The sequence below is a fragment of the Pinus tabuliformis genome, chromosome J (assembly GCF_031772625.1).
Source record: "Pinus tabuliformis cultivar Carrire ecotype Pingquan chromosome J, CPIR1, whole genome shotgun sequence".
In the NCBI taxonomy this organism is placed as follows: Eukaryota; Viridiplantae; Streptophyta; class Pinopsida; order Pinales; family Pinaceae; genus Pinus; species Pinus tabuliformis.
The window spans coordinates 1,103,581,454-1,103,599,139 of NC_142295.1; positions in this window are offsets into that span (position 1 = coordinate 1,103,581,454).

The following is a 17,686-nucleotide window of genomic DNA, read 5'->3' on the forward strand; positions in this document are numbered from 1 at the left end:
TTCCGAAGCCAGAGCATTAACACCTAGTGTATTCCACCTATCTGTCTTGAAAGCAACCAATTAGAAGAAATTATATGAAAGAGGCATACATAAATAACATGAGGACATATTAACATAAAAATAAACACATTCTAAAGGCCATACCACAAGGATCCCTGTTGGGTAGTGGAAGCCCCGCATAATGGTCATGTGGCACAAAGACCGAAATTTTGGGTAAAGTTAGGATAAAGACTCTGTCGAATGCGCGAAGCGCAAATCGTAATAGGTTGAGTCAAAGGGTTGTTCGCCCAAGAAATAATGTAAAATAATGAGAAGTAAGTTGGTATGCGGACCATAGTAAGGTATAAATAGAGTGCGGCTCTATGAAGGAAAGGCAGTTCTTTTTGGATGTGATTTTGGATCTGAAATGTAATGGGTTTTTGAGGAGAATAGTCAGAAAGCGTATGTAAGTCTGAGTCGATGGTTTGGGTGGTGGATAAAGGCTCTGCAGCTGTGTGCCCAGACCCCTGCAGCTGAGTGCACAGGGCGGATTTGGATGTATTGGTGAAGAAAGTAAATAAGATATGTTATTTTTATCTGTGTTAATCTGTGTTTTCGTGGATCTGACTTTATGGTAATTATATCTTTTTGATCTATATATGTTGTGAATATAAGTGAATTTGGGTTCATTTTAAGTGCGCAAAGTGGTTAAATCTGTTAAATGTTTTCTTAAAGACCTAACTAAATAGATCTAAGTTATGACACTTCATTCAATAAATAATATCTATAAACAGTGCGCTAATAAAGAGTAAGAGATACTTTGGATCTGTGCGAATATAGAGTAGCGTGAGGCTGTAGGATAGTACGCAAATCCCCCATACCACATTTAGACATCCCAAGGGTACGGAAACCTGGTTCCAGCACCCTCCCCTACTACCTCGGGTGAGACTTCAGTCCACGCTCCGCGGGCTGTTACTGAAAGGGTCGGTAGCTGCGGGATTTGTTTGGCTAAGTAATTCTTCCGAACCTAGGTTAGGCCCATATAAGCCAACAAATGGTTCCATTGTCGGGACTAGGATTTGCCTAAGGGGTGTCTAATGTGGGAACATCAGAATCCTACAAAGAAAGAGCTTGAAGAGTGGTGGGATCTGAAGCTTCAGGAGTTCGTAGTTCAGGAAAACAAAAATCCGCAAATATCGGAAGAAGATTGGTTGGACCGCTACATATTCATAGATATACAAATATCTTCATTGTAATGTTTCCTATAGAATTGTACGAGTGGATCGCAAAGCTAGCTGATAGTGTGGGGAGGTGCAGATTAGACCGGCCTATTGTGTGGACTCCAGAACTCGTGCGCAGGCTAGAAACCACCGAAGATAAACTCGCACGCGCAGTAGATCACTGGTTGGATCGGATCAAAGGAGGGTTTATCACTGAATTCATGATAGATACAACCATGAGCTACAGTGAAGCGGAAAGGAAATTTCTCCAAGGACTTCAGGGTAGGTATATCAAATCATTGAATACTTGGATTAAGATGCTTCTATGTGAAAAAGATATTATGCGCGTATCTTGATGTCTAGAGTAATGCAAAGTGGAAGGGGCTATCGAGGAGCAGGAGAAGTACAAAACAACCCTATGATTTCTATCTCATGGGAGAGCGAGGAGGAGTCCACAAGGTTCTTGGCGAGAAGTGTGGTCCAGTTGATTAAGGAGTGCTAGTTGCTGATACCACCTCCATCCACACCTACAACACCCCGACCCCTCGCCACCACCAAGAGTTGGGATGGTGACCATAGTCAAGCTACCGATATCCAAGGGTGTAGGGGATGAGGAGCCAGGATAGTTTTGGTTTGTTATAAAATCTTTTTGGGACGCGCAAGGCATAACAGATGAGAATATCAAAAAGGCTACCCCAGTTAGTGCACTGCAAGACCGCACATTGACATGGTACATAAAATACTCAACCGATCACCCAAATGAAGGGATAGTAGCAATCCAGGAAGCGCTAAATAAAGATTTTAGTTGACCAAAGTCAAATGCACAGTCAATTATTGGGTTTAAAGGAATAGCAATGTTTCCTAGAGAAACCTTGTGGGATTTGGATCAAAGGTTAAAAAGTACCATCCGCGAGGCCAATATGACATTATCAGATGCGCATCACTACGCCTGGTTTATTGCGTCATTAATACTCCACCTAAGAATGGCTTTGTCCCAACAGAAGATCTCAACCCAAGCTGAAGTACTGGAGACAGTAATGAGGTTGTACGAAACCCAAATACAGGAACCAGGGTTGGGGTTACACCAAATCCAAGTGCAAATACAAAACTTATATCTAGAGATGCGAAGCTTAAAACAAGGACAGGCGCTTAGGACTGAGGTATGTGAAGAAATATGGTGTGTCAAATGCAAGGGACCAGGCCATGACAAAGACCACCGTCCAATCTTTGTGAACCCTGTGATAGGAGGGGGTACATAACATTACGACCAGAGGTATAGGTTGGGCCAAGAATAGCACCCACACTCTAGTGTGCAATCTGTGCAGTAGGAGGAAAGCATGCCATGGACAATTGTCACCTATTGCCAAGCTTATGACAACCCCCTCCTCAACACTTATTTTGTAACTTCTACAGAATGGTGGGCCACGAGGAAAGAAATTGCCACAGTTACCAAATGTTGATTGATCGAACCCCTACGTATAGGATGCAAACAAAGGCTTGCAAGTAGGATTCCATCGTACCATTCATATGAGGAGGGTACCAGGGGCACAGACAAGGCCACGACGGCATGGGACCTAGATGGGGACGAGGGCAATTAATTTGCTACAATTGTGGAGGGCCGAGGTATTACGTGCGAGATTGCATGAACTCGACCAAAGCCTGTTGCCCTTACTACTACCAATTTGACCACGAAGTAGTCGATTTCCCCGCATTGATCACTATGATGTGTGAAGAGGCGATGCTCCCAACCAACCCCACTCAGAACATTCAGATGATGAAGGCTGAACCCTGTGTGGAGGAGCCGAACATAAATATGATGCTTTAGAGTGGCACAACCATTGAAGAAGATAAGGGGAACCATCCAGAGACGAATGAATGGGTCTGTAAGGTCCCCCCAAAATAGCCAGACTTTGATTTAGAGCATGTGAAGGAAACCTTTATGGAAGCCAAGAAGAGCTTAGCAGAAAATTCTACATCGGGGAGTAAGGATCAATTTGGATTAGAGAGGGATACATATGTGCTAACTACCTTCCTGGAAACATGCATGAAGTTACTAAGGGATGCCAAAGTGGTAAGGGGGCTGCAGGAATTGATAACTTGGTGCGCAGGAGTGGATGGACCACGAATGATCCAAAAATTAGGAAAACATGCTTTGCGCATTGGGCGGGAAATGCGACTAACAGTCTAGATCGGGGACTATGAGAAGGATCAGGTCGTTTTAGATTTGGGGTTCAATGCAGATGTCTTACCGAAGCAGGCTTGGGAATGCATGGGTAGGCCTCCACTGCAATGGTCGCCGATTCAACTAAGGATGGCTAACCAGAAAAATATTTTTCCTATCGGACGCCTGCATGGAGTTACAGTAGATGTTGATGGCACCAACACCCAAACCGATTTTGAGGTTATCAAAATTTTGGATGATAGTAACCCATATCCTACACTATTAGGGATAGATTAGGCAATAGATATGAATGGAGTCATAAATCTCAAGAAATACAAGTTGATCTTCAAAACGAAATCTCTCCGCATGGTGGTCCCATTGGACCCAGTAGAAGGGGCACAATATACCGAGCCCGTGCGCGATGCAGATAGAGATGGCGAGCTGGATTGTATTTACTAGATTACTGCGCAGGATCAGGTTAGGGTCAATCTGACAGTGGATGGTCGACTCTCATGGGACCGCGATAGTTCTTGTATGTCGAACTTATATGAAGAGGTTGAATGATGGCAGAACGGACTTCATGAAGTAACCACACTCAATTGTAATCGGATGGTGACAATGGGAGTAGAGGAATTGCAGAAAATATTTGTGAAAACATTCCACACAACTACTACTTCTAGACAGAGGGTCACTCCGAATATATGAACAATAGGGCACAGATGTCAAAGGAAAGTGCATGCACGATCGGAAGCATGAAGCAAAGTACGCATTCCCCACTAGTCGAGGCTACAAGTGTCTGAGGTGCAGACATCTACCCATCTTGGAAGTAGTAGCCTAAAGCACCCTCAATAGACCAGTGCCAGGGGTAGCAGACCCTTAGGGAAGTTGCAGATACCACAGGTACGTTGGGCTTGCAATATCCGAAAGAATGTAGCTCAAAAAAGACTAAGTGGCCATGGACCTTCCAACACCGATAAACGGGGGTTACGATCGAAGAAGAAAAGTACACTATGAAGCAGAGGGGCTCCGGAAAGCACTGTGACATCGCTACTGTGGCTACGCCCGCACTCATGAAAGAATATGGACCCTAGACCAAATACCTAGTTGCTTCAGAAGTGCTCACAGCCCGGGCTAGCAGGGACAAGTCGAACTTGCACCAAATGTACGAACACCTGACTAGTGGTAGAAATTATAGTCTTAGCACCTCGGGCAGTTGAAAGAAGGTGTAGGACTATAAACCAGTTTGCAGAAAACATGCAGGGAAAAAAGGAATCTTCACCAAGCTAAGTGGTTCCCATGTTCACAGCTGCACCCCAAGGATAATGCTACCATGGGGAAATGTCAAAATATAACTGTTAGCCACATGAGCCCTGACAAGTTAGTCAGATCACATCAGACATGAGCGGGTGGTGCGACATTAAGGCGGAAGTTCCAGACAAGATACGCAGAGCTTTGCCAACTTGAATTGCAAACCGGTGGAAGAGATTTTTTCAAATTTCATAACGTGTGGCCGACACTAGACTTTTGGAGCTTTGAACTAGAAAAAAACAACAAGTACATGGCCATGAGGCGCTCCATGAGCACTATGGCAAGAACCCAAGTGCGAGCCGACGAAGAAAGAGTCAAGAAGAGCCCTCTCAAGTTCGTGAAGTTCCTAAATCCCCACGCACCCCGTGACCCAGGAAGAACAAGTAGAAGATGGGTCCAGTCCAGGCCTCCCCAAGCTTCCACAAACCTTTGGCAATGACAAAGGTAAAACAGTAATCGACGACCCCATCGAGGAGGAGGACAACCTACAAGACCTAATCGATCAAATTGATGTGTAGGTAGAGGAAGAAGAACCTGCGTTCTAGTTCCCGTCGTTACCCTCGTATCTTTCTCCTTGGACTAGGACGACCAAGCTAGCAAAAGACGTAGACGCTGCAAAAACTACACTCCAAAGCCCGCTTCTTCCAGACGATATAAGGTTCGAAGTATTGCTAATGGGGTGTGTTCCAAGCACCAAATTTGAATATTGGGACCTGGAAAACAGTGACATGTTCCCCAAACTAGCCAAAAACACGTTATTGCCACATAAGTGGTTACTATGCATGGAGAGGGCCAGACTGTTGAACCTCAGGTGGATACCTCACTATCACCACACGACCATCACCATATTTGTGATCCGACTGCTGCTAGGTCTCATCCATGATGGCTATATCTGGTTGGAAGAACTGATCCCGATCACAGCTAGCCTAATCCATCGGATTACGCACCTACCATATAAAGGGAATAACCTCACAGAGATAGCCGAAACCAGTAGCGAGGGAGGCCTCGCAAAAACAGTCAAGGAAAAATACCATCTAGAAAAAGGGAAGTGAGGGTATGTCATAGAAAGCATCAACGACCATGCAGTACGATTCGCCACTCAGATCCTAGCTGGTAAACTTATGGGAAAATGTTGCGCAGATGAAGTGCCCACCATTTTCGTCACATTGCCCAAACAGTGTGCCAAGGGGGTCCAGTTCAATTGGGCACAGTTCTTATGCGATGAATTTTTGACCAATTGTCAATAACCACAGGAAAAAGGTAAGACCTTTCATTATGCATGGTTGCTCTTATCAATCCTTCTGGTTACAGGTGACTTGCCGTCGGAGAGCCAATTCCCCAACATTGAGGATAGTCTACCCGAGGCAGTACAATATATGTCACTTGGGGCTATAAAGGATGCAGCCAGGGTTTCCACGATCCGGGGACCTCCATGGAAGGAAAGATATGGACACGGATTGCTCGAAGACCACGCATGTCCCCCACAATTTATAACAATTTTCAAAGCATGGCTGTGTTCAACGAAGACATGCATCACGTGTATATCCACGCGCGGAAGGATCCAGAGCGATCGTGGGTCACACTTCTATTCCTTGCAACGGATGATGCCATTTACGCAGTATTAGCAGCATGGCCCTTGGAATGGCGTGCCTTAGACAAGACAATTATCAACCAAGTGGCCATACAGAAACAAAAGAAGGAACGATAGCAGAGACTCATCCAGCTGGCCCAAAAAACGCGACATGACCAACAAGCTGCTTTGCAGCAAGGGGCTACCATGAGTCCGATTACAATGGAGAACCAGAAAAATCAGGGCATGGATTTGGAACAGGATCCACAACATAGAATAGAGACATAGGACCACCTCAAGCAGTCATGTACCAAGGAACCCTCGGCCGCTCGGAAAAAGTCCAAAATAGTGAAGGCTCTGGAAATATATTTCATGAACAACAGCCCACCCGCAAGCAATGTTACCACCAGTGCGTTTCCCGAACTGATCACTGCACAAATAATTGTGTTGGGGGAGATCAAAGTGCAATTACATGCCTTACAAGAGTGATCCCTGGGCTGGGTCCCTCACGAGCCCGCTAAAGATACACACGCTGCCACATAGATGGTTAGCACACACACACCACATATCCTCTCACTACCAGCCAAGGTTGTCTAAGCCATAGTCACAGGCGACGCAGGTAATTGGGAATTAAATCTAGCCGCTCTGCCTAGAGACGTACTATACCGGCTACAAGAGGGAGTAACTCAGGAATTTCATGGAAGGTCGTGCATTCCATGTCTTGACAGAACAAAAGGTAAAGATAGAACAGATCACTCTCAAGCATGATGAACTGGCTGCACGACACTGGGAGGTAGAACAAGCTATGACAGAGGCGTGTGGTACGGTCCGCATGCTATCCATCCCTGAGGACCTCCCCATAGCTACCAGGATTCAACACATGGTAGCCAGCTTTTGCACGGCCCAAGTGGAGGCCGCAAGACACCAACACGAGCTAATGTTATAGATTGGAGAACTCCATCTCAAGGCTTGGCCGCCCACACCCCCGGCCGAATGGGAACACCACCGCAGTGTAGTTGTAGCTAGATTATAAACAATGAGTAGTGTTGTTTGAGAATGCTCAGGCCTACTCAGGGAGTCACTCAGGATACTCGCGGCCCTCCGGGAATATCCAAGCATATAGTGAGTAGAAACTAAGGCGCGCGAGTTACAACAGGCCTATGACACTGCCTGAGGCATTACACAGACGATAGCTATCACATAGTGGTTGGCCAAAATAAAGGAGGTCCAGGCGCTCAAAGCTCAAGTTGATTCGGTGTGACAATAGGAGGCCACCCTTAAAGAGTGTATCCAAACCTAGCTTGATGAAGCGTTTAGCGTATCTACAACTATTGAAGGCGAACTCACACAGATGTAGGCAGTCTGGGCAACGGAGCAAGTAGTTGCAAATGATACGGATACCTCAGCAGCTCATGTGGAAAAGGTACAGAGGTTCACAGTTGAATCTACTAAAGAGATAGGAAAGATGTAGAGGTTGCTAACTGACCTCCGCTCAAAGATTCCTGTACTAGCCGAGTGACTCAAGAGGAGTCACGATGATTGTGTTTGGAAACTGTTGGTTAGCGAAAGCCCCGCGTAATGGTCATGTGGCACAAAGACCAGAATTTTGGGTAAAGTTAGGATAAAGACTCCGTAGAATGCATGGAGCATGAATTGTAATAGGTTGAGTCAAAGGGTTTTTGCCGAAGAAATAATGTAAAATAATAGGAAGTAAGTCGGTACACAGACCATAGGAAGGTATAAATAGAGTGCGGCACTATGAAGGAAAGGAAGTTCTTTTTGGATGTGATTTTGGATCTGAAATGTAATGGGTTTTCTGGGAGAATAGTCAGAAAATGTCTTTAAGTCTGAGTCAAAGGTTTTGGTAGTGGATAGAGGCTCTGCAGCTGTGTGCGTAGAGGCCTGGAAGAGTTCGCATATTTGGATATATTGGTGAAGAAAGTAAATAAGATAAGTTATTTTTATCTTTGTTAATCTAATTTTTCACGGATCTGACTTTATGGTTATTATATCTATTTGATCTATATATGTTGTGAATGTAAGTGAATCTGGGTTCATTTTAAGTGTGCAAAGTTTTTAAATCTGTTAAATGTTTGCTTAAAGACCTAACTAAATATATCTGAGTTATGACACTTCATTCAATAAAGAAGATCTATAAACAGTGTGCTAATAAAGAGTAAGATATCCTCTAGATCCGCTTGAATATAGAGTAGCGCGAGGTTGTAGGACAGTGCATGAAGCCCCCATACCACATCTAGACATACCAAGGGTGAGAAACCTGGGTCGAGCACCCTCCCTTGCTACCTCGGGTGCGACTTCAGTCCATGCTCCGTGGGCTGTTTTCGAAAGGGCTGGTAGCTACGGGATTTGTTTGGCTAAGTAATTCTTTTGAACCTGGGTTAGGCCCATATAAGCCAACAATCCCATAAAAATAGCTGCAACTTTATTAGTTTCCTGCCAAAACTGCTACAAAATGATATGTGTTTAGTACATCAACATCCAGCTGAATCAAACCTTGCCAATGAAAAAGAAAATACATGATATAGACATTTAAATCACTCATACTAACCATCAAGGGCCGAAACCATGAGAAGAGGATCAATTTCAACTATTTCCTAACAAGGACCAGTGATCTAGGCAGTCAAACAACTTGTCTCTGAAAAAAGGGAAACTGATTCATTACCCTCAAAACAACTTTTGACCTAATGAATCTACCATCTACCAATGTTTGACTATTACATTTACCAACAATGGCATTAATTACATTAGTAAATTCACCTCCATGAGAGATAAAACAAGAAAATAGTCGAAATTTAGCAAAATAGTCATCCTGAGTAAAAAAGGCCCTACGTGCAGCGCCACTGGTCCTACGCACAGTGCCACGTTGAGTCCACTTTTGTAGGCCTTCTCATCAACCAAATTGAGCCCACGATAGCTCATTGGAATTTCTGGATTTGGAGCTCATTTCCCCCCTCAAAAACTGATTCTCCCAAGGCTGCTTCTGTGTGTCCAAAAACTGGCAGAGAGGTCAAATTTTGAGTATTTTGTGAGCCTCTAGTGGACTAAATGTGCTTCAAAAATTCTGAAAGTTGGTAGGGTGCATGTCCTTGATGCCCTGAATCCAAAAATGTAAGCCATTTGTGCATTGAGTGCCCCTAGAAAAAACACAACGCGGTGGCGTTGTGCTTCTGGGCAAATTTTCTATGTTTTGAATTTCCAAAATTTCCAAATGACAAAATTTCTTGCAAAGCTATCCAAATTTGACATGAGACACCACCATCAAATACTTTAATGGGATAGGAAGGCTTAAGCTAACATCTTTAATCCATCTTTCTCCTTTTTTCCTTCCAAAGCTCTCCTTAGCCTAGTATTTAACTTTCTAATCCTCATGTTACAAATTTTGTTGTGGGTCATGTAATGGTATGCCATGTCTCTGAGCATTTTCTTATCCCTATTGGACTTCTCAATGAGCCCTTCAAGATGTATGTGGCCTCTTTCAAGCCATGTCTCCCTATCAATTTCAATTTCTTGCTCGAAAGAGTCAAAGTGACATGAGCCTCTTTGTCACTTTGCCTCTTTGCTTTTAGTAGTTCAAGCTCCATGAGGACCTATTTATCACTTAATTTTTTGTTCTCGTGTTCCACTTATTTGATGATGAACTTGGCTCTCTCTAAGTTGTCTGCCAAAGATTGTATTTGAGCTTCCCTTTCCTATATGATAATGTCTTTGATGGTTTCTTGATCGTGAGCCTCTAAGTCAATGATATCAACTCCATGATGAGTATAGTGTTTCTATGGCTCCTCATGCTCATTCAAATCAAAATTTATTTCCTCTTCATCACCAAGGTCTTCCTCTTACATGTTTTCCTTGCCTTTGCTCAGTTGCTCAACCTATACCTATTTTGTCAATGTAGAAGGAAAATCCCCTTCCACACCTTGTGGAGATAACATTTTCCTGTGGACTGATGAAGAAGGAAAGGTCCTTTCCACTCCTTGCGGAGTAAACACTTGCCTGGCAGCTACAAACAACTTCCTTAACCCTCTTTGATATGTCAAGAACACTAACACCACAACAGTTTTTGTCTCATGGTGATCATCTCCTATTTCCACATGAGATGAAGGCCCGACTGTCTCTTGCACCATGGAGGGAGGAATCTGAGGTCCTCTAAACATGTCATGAGCTATGAAAGTGTCCCAAGGAATATTGAGAAGACTGAGATGGTGAGGGACAATAATTTTAATTAAGGAGTAATGATATATATTGTTCATATGCTGAAGATATGGCTTCTTTTGCACAAGGTAGGCCATCTTGTCAATGTTCCTAAACAAGAAATAAGCGAGGTTCAACATTTCTACCTTTGGGAAGTGCATGAGGAGTCTGATATGATAAGCCTATAACCTGGAAAACCTGCCCTCATAGGTGAAATATTTGATGATGATCCTCATCAAGGGAACATATCTATTCTCCAAGAATTTGAAGGGGAAAATCCTCTCCACCTGACTCATGAACTGAGGCTTAATGTACAGCTCATAATAATGCTCATCTAGGTCCTGAGCCTTATACCATTACTCACCAACCTTTGGAAACTTGGTGGCCTATGAATTAATTGATGGTGACACTGTGAAAGTCACCCCAGCAAGAGCCACTTTTTTGTTAGGTAGGTTGGCCACAAAGAGTCTATCCAATTCATGATGAAACTGAAATCTCTCCACTAGTTCACAGAATTCATAACATTGGAGGTGCCTGAAATAAGAAACTACTAATGGGGAGGCCTGTAATTCTACTAGGTTGGTTGGCTCTTCTCTTTTGATTTTGCCTCCCTTATGAGGCTTTCTCTATTGCCTTCTCCTCTCCACTGAACTATCACTTGTTGTCTCCTCATCATAATCAGAATCACCTCTATCCATGATTAATCAATTTTCTTGGTTTGCACAGTTTAGACAATGTATGGAATGAATGATACACTATAAGGTTTGTAGGGATGGGTATGGATGAATTTAAGAAGATATGGGTAAAGAATGAGAGGGAGGGGAAGGTTTAGGGAGTAATAAACAAGTGGTAGAATGTAATGAGAGTGAGGGAATGATAAGTAAAGGGTTTTAGTTATGAGACTAGGTGATAGGAAAAAGAAAAATGACTACGATTTTATAGTGAAAACTAGGGTTCCATAGAGGGAGTGAAAAAAATATCTAAGACTTCACATACGCAAACTAATCACCAAGTAGAGCAACAATACTTACTTGTTTAAGGTGAATTTGGAGGTGATTTAGAAAAAAATTGAGGATTAGAGAGTTTTTGATGCTTTCTGCCCTAAGCGTAGCGCACTTGCCCAAAAGCACAGTGCTGGCCCCTAAGCGTAGCACCTATTAGTAAATACACTGTAAAAGTTTGGCCTATGTGTAGCGCCCTTCTCCCTACACGTAGTGTTGGGTAAATTTCCTCCAGAAGCGCAGTGCCCTTTGGCTATGTGCAGTGCTGCCCCCATTCGCTCAAGAACACTTAGAAAATTGATTTTTATTCTCTCCTTTATCTCCTTCGATTTGAAAATGATACAATAGAATGAAAATAGAAGAAAATGGGTTTATATATGAACCTCATTTTAATTTTTGTTTTTTGAAAACCCACTTTCCAATGTCTCCTTACCTTTTAGAAACCCTGATTTTAATGTTTGTTCATTTTTTTCTTTTGCAGGTGGATTTGCTCATGTAGCCTTTATTTATTTGTAGTCTTTGTAGCCTGACAATATAGCTTGGTGACTTAAGGGTAGCTTGGAACCAATATTAAATATAGGAACATGAAATTACATAAGAAACGATAATAAAGACAAAATACTCTGTTTTCACCTCAAAACATGTTTTGAGGTGAAAATTACATTTGACTTTGATCAAAAATAATTTTCAATTCTTCTAATACTTTGCTTGAGTTTATTTGGCATCCTCATGAGGTGAAAATTACATTTGACTTTGATCAAAAATAATTTTCAGTTCTTCTGATACTTTTCTTGAGTTTATTTGGCATCCTCATGTCCTTGCTAATTTTTATTGCCATTCAACCATCAAATTTAACTATGGTGAAAACCCTAAAACCTAATGACACCAAACCCTAGTAACCTAATGCAATGGACTGCAGAAGGAAAATGAATTTTGACTGAAAACAATAAGAAAGAGGATCAGAAAATATGTTTCATGAGGGAAAACAATAGTGACCTTAACCATCAGTGGATCCATGACCTAATGGATTTTTGAAAATTTACAGTATGGGACTCCTATTATGCAAAACAACAAATTTTGATCACTGATGGTAGTATGACAAGACTGACACTAACATTGGCTCCAATGGGGATGGTATCTCCTTGGAGGTGCCAAGAACAGCGTAGACCTAGTAGCCTTATCCATTGGGTAATAGAGTCAAAACATTTCGAAGACTGAGAACTAACACAATGCAAAATGAAACTGACTCATGACTCAAACTACAATTGTAAACTAAATCAAAATTGGTAAACCTTACACATATCATTCAAAAATTATAGCCTTCACCTCAGGCCCCAAGCTGGAAAGGCTGTGTACTTTTACTCTTGCAATGAAAGGGAAAATGGTATGTACAATGATCATGTGATAATTTCAGAAATCATTGCAAAAGTAGTAGTGCTTTAGGAGCCTACCATTAACTGGCCCTCCTAGAAAATCTTGACCATCCATGTCCTTGAGTAGAAAAGCATTCTTTCCTCTATATGTTGCAATCTTATAGGGACCTTTCCATAAGTTTTCAAACTTACAGTGCTTTCCTCTATCCTCATTTCGAGCATCCCACCGTAACACTACATCCTCTAGCTGAAATTTGTCTGCTTTAGTTTTCCGATCATAGATCTTCTTAATATTTTCTAATAATCTGAAAGTGTTTTGGAAAACTTCATCCCTTGTTTGTGGCAGATGAATCATTTGATTGATTCTGCATTGAAAGTCATCCTCTTCACTGCTAGCTTCCTGTAACAGTCTCATAACCGAAACTACAAGAGATGTTGGAAAAATTGTGTCAATTCCATAAACTAATTCAAATGGAGACATACCTATGGGTTTCTTATGGCTCACTCTGTTAGCCCATAAGGGATTAACCAACTTTTTGTGCCGATTTTTCTTATTTGTTTTTGGCATCTTCTTGATGATGTTCACCAAAGACTTATTTGATGATTCAGCCAAACCATTTCCCTGCAGGTAATATGTTGTAGAATGACCCAAAGTAATGTTATACTTGCTACAAAATTTGATCATCCTCTTTGATTTGAATGCAGCTACATTATTTGTGATGATTTTATTAGGACAACCAAAATGAGATAAAATATTTGACTCTAGAAATTGGATAATTGTCGTATCTATGTCTTTTTTGGTTGGAATAGCTTCAATCCACTTGGTGAAATAGTCAGTTATTGTTAGGATCCATTTGTGTTGCGTTGATCATGTTGGATGGATTTCCATGATGAAATCGGGTCCGCGATGCTGAAATGGTGCACTGACTTCGACAGGTTTTAGAGGAAGAGGCAGCAATTTTGTTTTCCCCTGAAAGACCTGACGTTCATGACAGCTCATGAATATTTTTTAAACATCTGAAAATAGATCCAGACAGTAATAACCTGCTCTCAACACTTTGTTTGTCGTTGCCTTCCAAAACAAATGACCACCACAATCACCTTTGTGAAATTCATACATCACTTGCTGAGCTTCATATTCAACCAAACAGTTAAGTAACACACCTCCTGGATCTTTCCAATAAAGGGCATTATTTAAAATACAGAGTTCGGCAGCTTTGAGTTTCAGTGATCTACCTTTGCTTCTAGACATTCCTGGAGGTGGTGAAAGATGCTAAAGTACACACACTATGTCTAAATGCCATGGTGATTAAAGAAACATTTCAGACACTTGAATGAGCAACCCTTCTTCTTCATCTTCTGACATGGCCGCGATGAGATTAATATCTAAAGCATGCAAATTTGATTCAACCATTAGTCTCACCAAGCCTTGTCTTTTGATCAGCTTTGTGGATTTAATCTCCAGATCATATTCCAGCATTGCTACAATCCACTTTCCTCGCCTTCCTTTCGGATTAGTTTGTGTCATCAATTCTTTGATGAGAGCAAGAGCCTATTTTTCAATTATATTATACCGCAAGGCAGCATCTCAAATAGTCTTACTGAAAAAGGAAATGGGCTTCTCCAGCTGATCTCTCTTTTGCATCAATACTACAGCCATGGTATGCTCAGATGCAAATGAAAATATAATGAAATCTTGAGTGTAATCAAGAATAATGAATACCGGGGCTATAGATAAAGCATACTTTACCAGATTGAATAACTTCATGGCATCCTCCATCCATTTTACCATGCTATACTTTTTCAACATGTTGGTTATTTCTCTTAAATGTCTAGCTAAATTGGGTATGAATCTACGCAAAAAATTCATCTTACGATTGAAAGCTTGTATCTCCTTCTTTCTTTGGGGAAAATCTATTTGTTGAATTGCCTCCACCCTCGAAGGATCAATGTGAATTCCTTCTTTTGAGATAATATGACCAAGCAACTTTCCTTCATCCATAGCAAAAAGACTTTTCTTTGGATTAAGAGATATCCCGAACTTCCTACATCTCTAAAAAACAATCTTTAAATGGTGTAGATGCTCATCATTGGAATCTGAAAACATTGTAAAATCATCTAAATTTACAACCAAAAAGACATCCTTTTCATTAGCAAAAGCTATGTCCATGGCTCACTGAAATGTGGCTCCAACATTCTTCAAATTGAATGGCATTTTAGCACAATGAAAAGTTCTCCAAGGTGTGGTAAATGCAGTTTTGTCTCGATCTTTTTCATGCACCAGGATCTGATTATAACCTGAATATCTGTCGAGTAGTGACATGCGCGATTCTCCAACCACTCTTTGCAGGATATGATCCATGTTCGGAAGTGGGTAATTGTCTTTCAAATATACTTTGTTAAGGTTCCAGAAATCGATACACAATCTTATTTCTCTGATATTCTTTCATACAGGAACCAAATTCGAAATCCAATCAGAAAATATGATTGGGACAATTATACCAACCTTAAATAATCTGTTTACATCCTTTTCGATCGAAGGCAGCAAATTTGGGTTCATTCTTCTCAAATTCTGTCTAAATGGCTTTTGAATTGGCTTGATGGGAATAGTGTGCTGAATTATATCTTTGTCATACACCTTCAGATCTAAATAATCCCAAGCAAACACATCAGAAAATTCAGATAACAATCTAACATATTTAGTCTTTACCTCGGGAGACAAGGCTTTGGACAATTTCACAAACTTGGGCTTATCCGTTGTTCTGAGATTGACATCCTCAACTCCTTTATCTGTAGGCACCAAGCTTGGCTTTCTAGCCACATCATATTAATCAAAAATTTCTTCTAAAAGTATGAGACCTTTAGGAATAATGTTGTCTTTTAGCTGTAATACCTTCATCTGGTTCACCTCAATCTCCTGTTCATTGGTGTCATAGTCATCTTCTATGGAAGAATCCTTGTAATTTCCTTCATTCTATAAAAAGGTATTGATTTCATTGTCATCCCAAAACACTTGCCAATACCTTAAATTATCTGGAATAGTAGGCCGATGTTTGACATGAATTTCAAACTTATTGATAGAGTTCATTGGAATCTTCAAATTGCTTGTAGTAGTGGCGAGTGAATCAGCAATAATATTCTCTGTCCAGGGTACGGCTGTCAAAGTATAATCAAGAAACATTCGCAAGATGTCTAGGACTTCATTTCTGTAGGCTCTCATCTGTGGGTTCTTTGCTTGATATTCTCCCTTTACCTATTTGATTACTAGCTTTGGATCACCATAGACCAAAATCCTTTTTCCATTTAACTTCTTCAAAATTTTTAGAATTGCAATCAAAGCTTCATACACCACTTCATTATTAGAGCAGTGAAAAGCCAATTTGTAAGAACACACTCTAACATTACTAGGAACTTTGTCAGGTTGGAAAGCTAGGCTCTGAATCCAAATTCCTATGCCGGCACCATCCTTACCCATGGCTCCGTCAAAATCCATGCTCTAAAGACCCGCCTCTTCTTCTAGATGCTGAAATTATGTTTCCTTCTCTTCCTTACCTTGACTGATCTCTTCATTTTTTTGATATTCACTATCCTTTTGCTGCTGGTAAGTGGACTACTCAGAAGAACTTGTTATTTTCTTTCTTTCTTGATCAAGGGTTGTTCTAATTTTTTTTGAAATCTCAGGTACATCTTCTACTTCAACTAACTGACTATCTACATCATTCAAACCACTATCTGAATATAGTACAAATGATTCTAAATATGTATGTACAACGTTTATTGGATGATTGAGTGGCTTCCCTTTTCTAGTAATCATGTATTTCATTTTCTTCTCGCTGTATAGTTTTCTCAATTGGCAAAACATAGGAATGGTAGCATAAGAGAAATCAAGTTGTAAAGTTCCTTTAAGTTTTGCACGTCACGATTTGGACAAAAGCGTACCAAACCGTGGTGGAATTTCAACAACAACGACATCCATCAGAACATTCCTAGCTGGGATCTGGTCTAAAGATACTACCAAGTATTTGATAAGACCAATAAAACGGACCCTACCAGAATCAAAAGAATATAGGTCATGATATTTTCTAGTAATTTCAAGGCCCAGTTTCTCCATAATGGCTTTTGGCATTAGATTATGAGAAGCTCTAGTGTTGAACATGGCATTATGGAGAACATACTCGTGTAATCTAAGGCTTATGTAAAATGGAGGAACTTCACTATCTTCAGATTGGCCTTCTAAGCTAGGGCCAAAAATGAGCTCAGGTTGACCATCTTCTAGGTTGACCATATCAGATAAATGATCTACTTGCAAAATTTGAGACACATTGTTTATATAACTGTTATTCTTTACCAGCTCAGTCAAAGGAATTGAAACTTTTAATTTAACGATTTCATTTTCTAAACAAAAAGTTGAAACTTTTTCTACCTCTTTGACAAGAGGGTCCTTCTTTTCTGCTCTTTCTTTTTCTGCACTTTGCTGATTGTTCTTTTCATTTGCAACATTATTTGTTGATGGTCCTTTGCTGGAACTTGGATCAGCAGGGTCTTTCCCTTTCTTCTGAATTCCTGAAGAATCATTTTTAGATTGTGCTTCCTCTCTCTTTTGAATTGAACTGACTGGTACATCTCTACTTCTCAATGAATATTGCTTCTGTTGTGTTGTCAATGCATTCATATATCCTCATTGATAATCATCTGACTCATCGTCCAAAACTACCTCATTTGCTAGTATGTAATCTTCATCCCTTTGGGTGCCTCGAACCTCTGCATATTCTTCATCTTTCATCAGAAAAATGGGCATACCATCAGTGGTGAAGAAATGGTTTTCTTCAACTACCGGATCATCATCATCTTCCTCCTCCATTCCG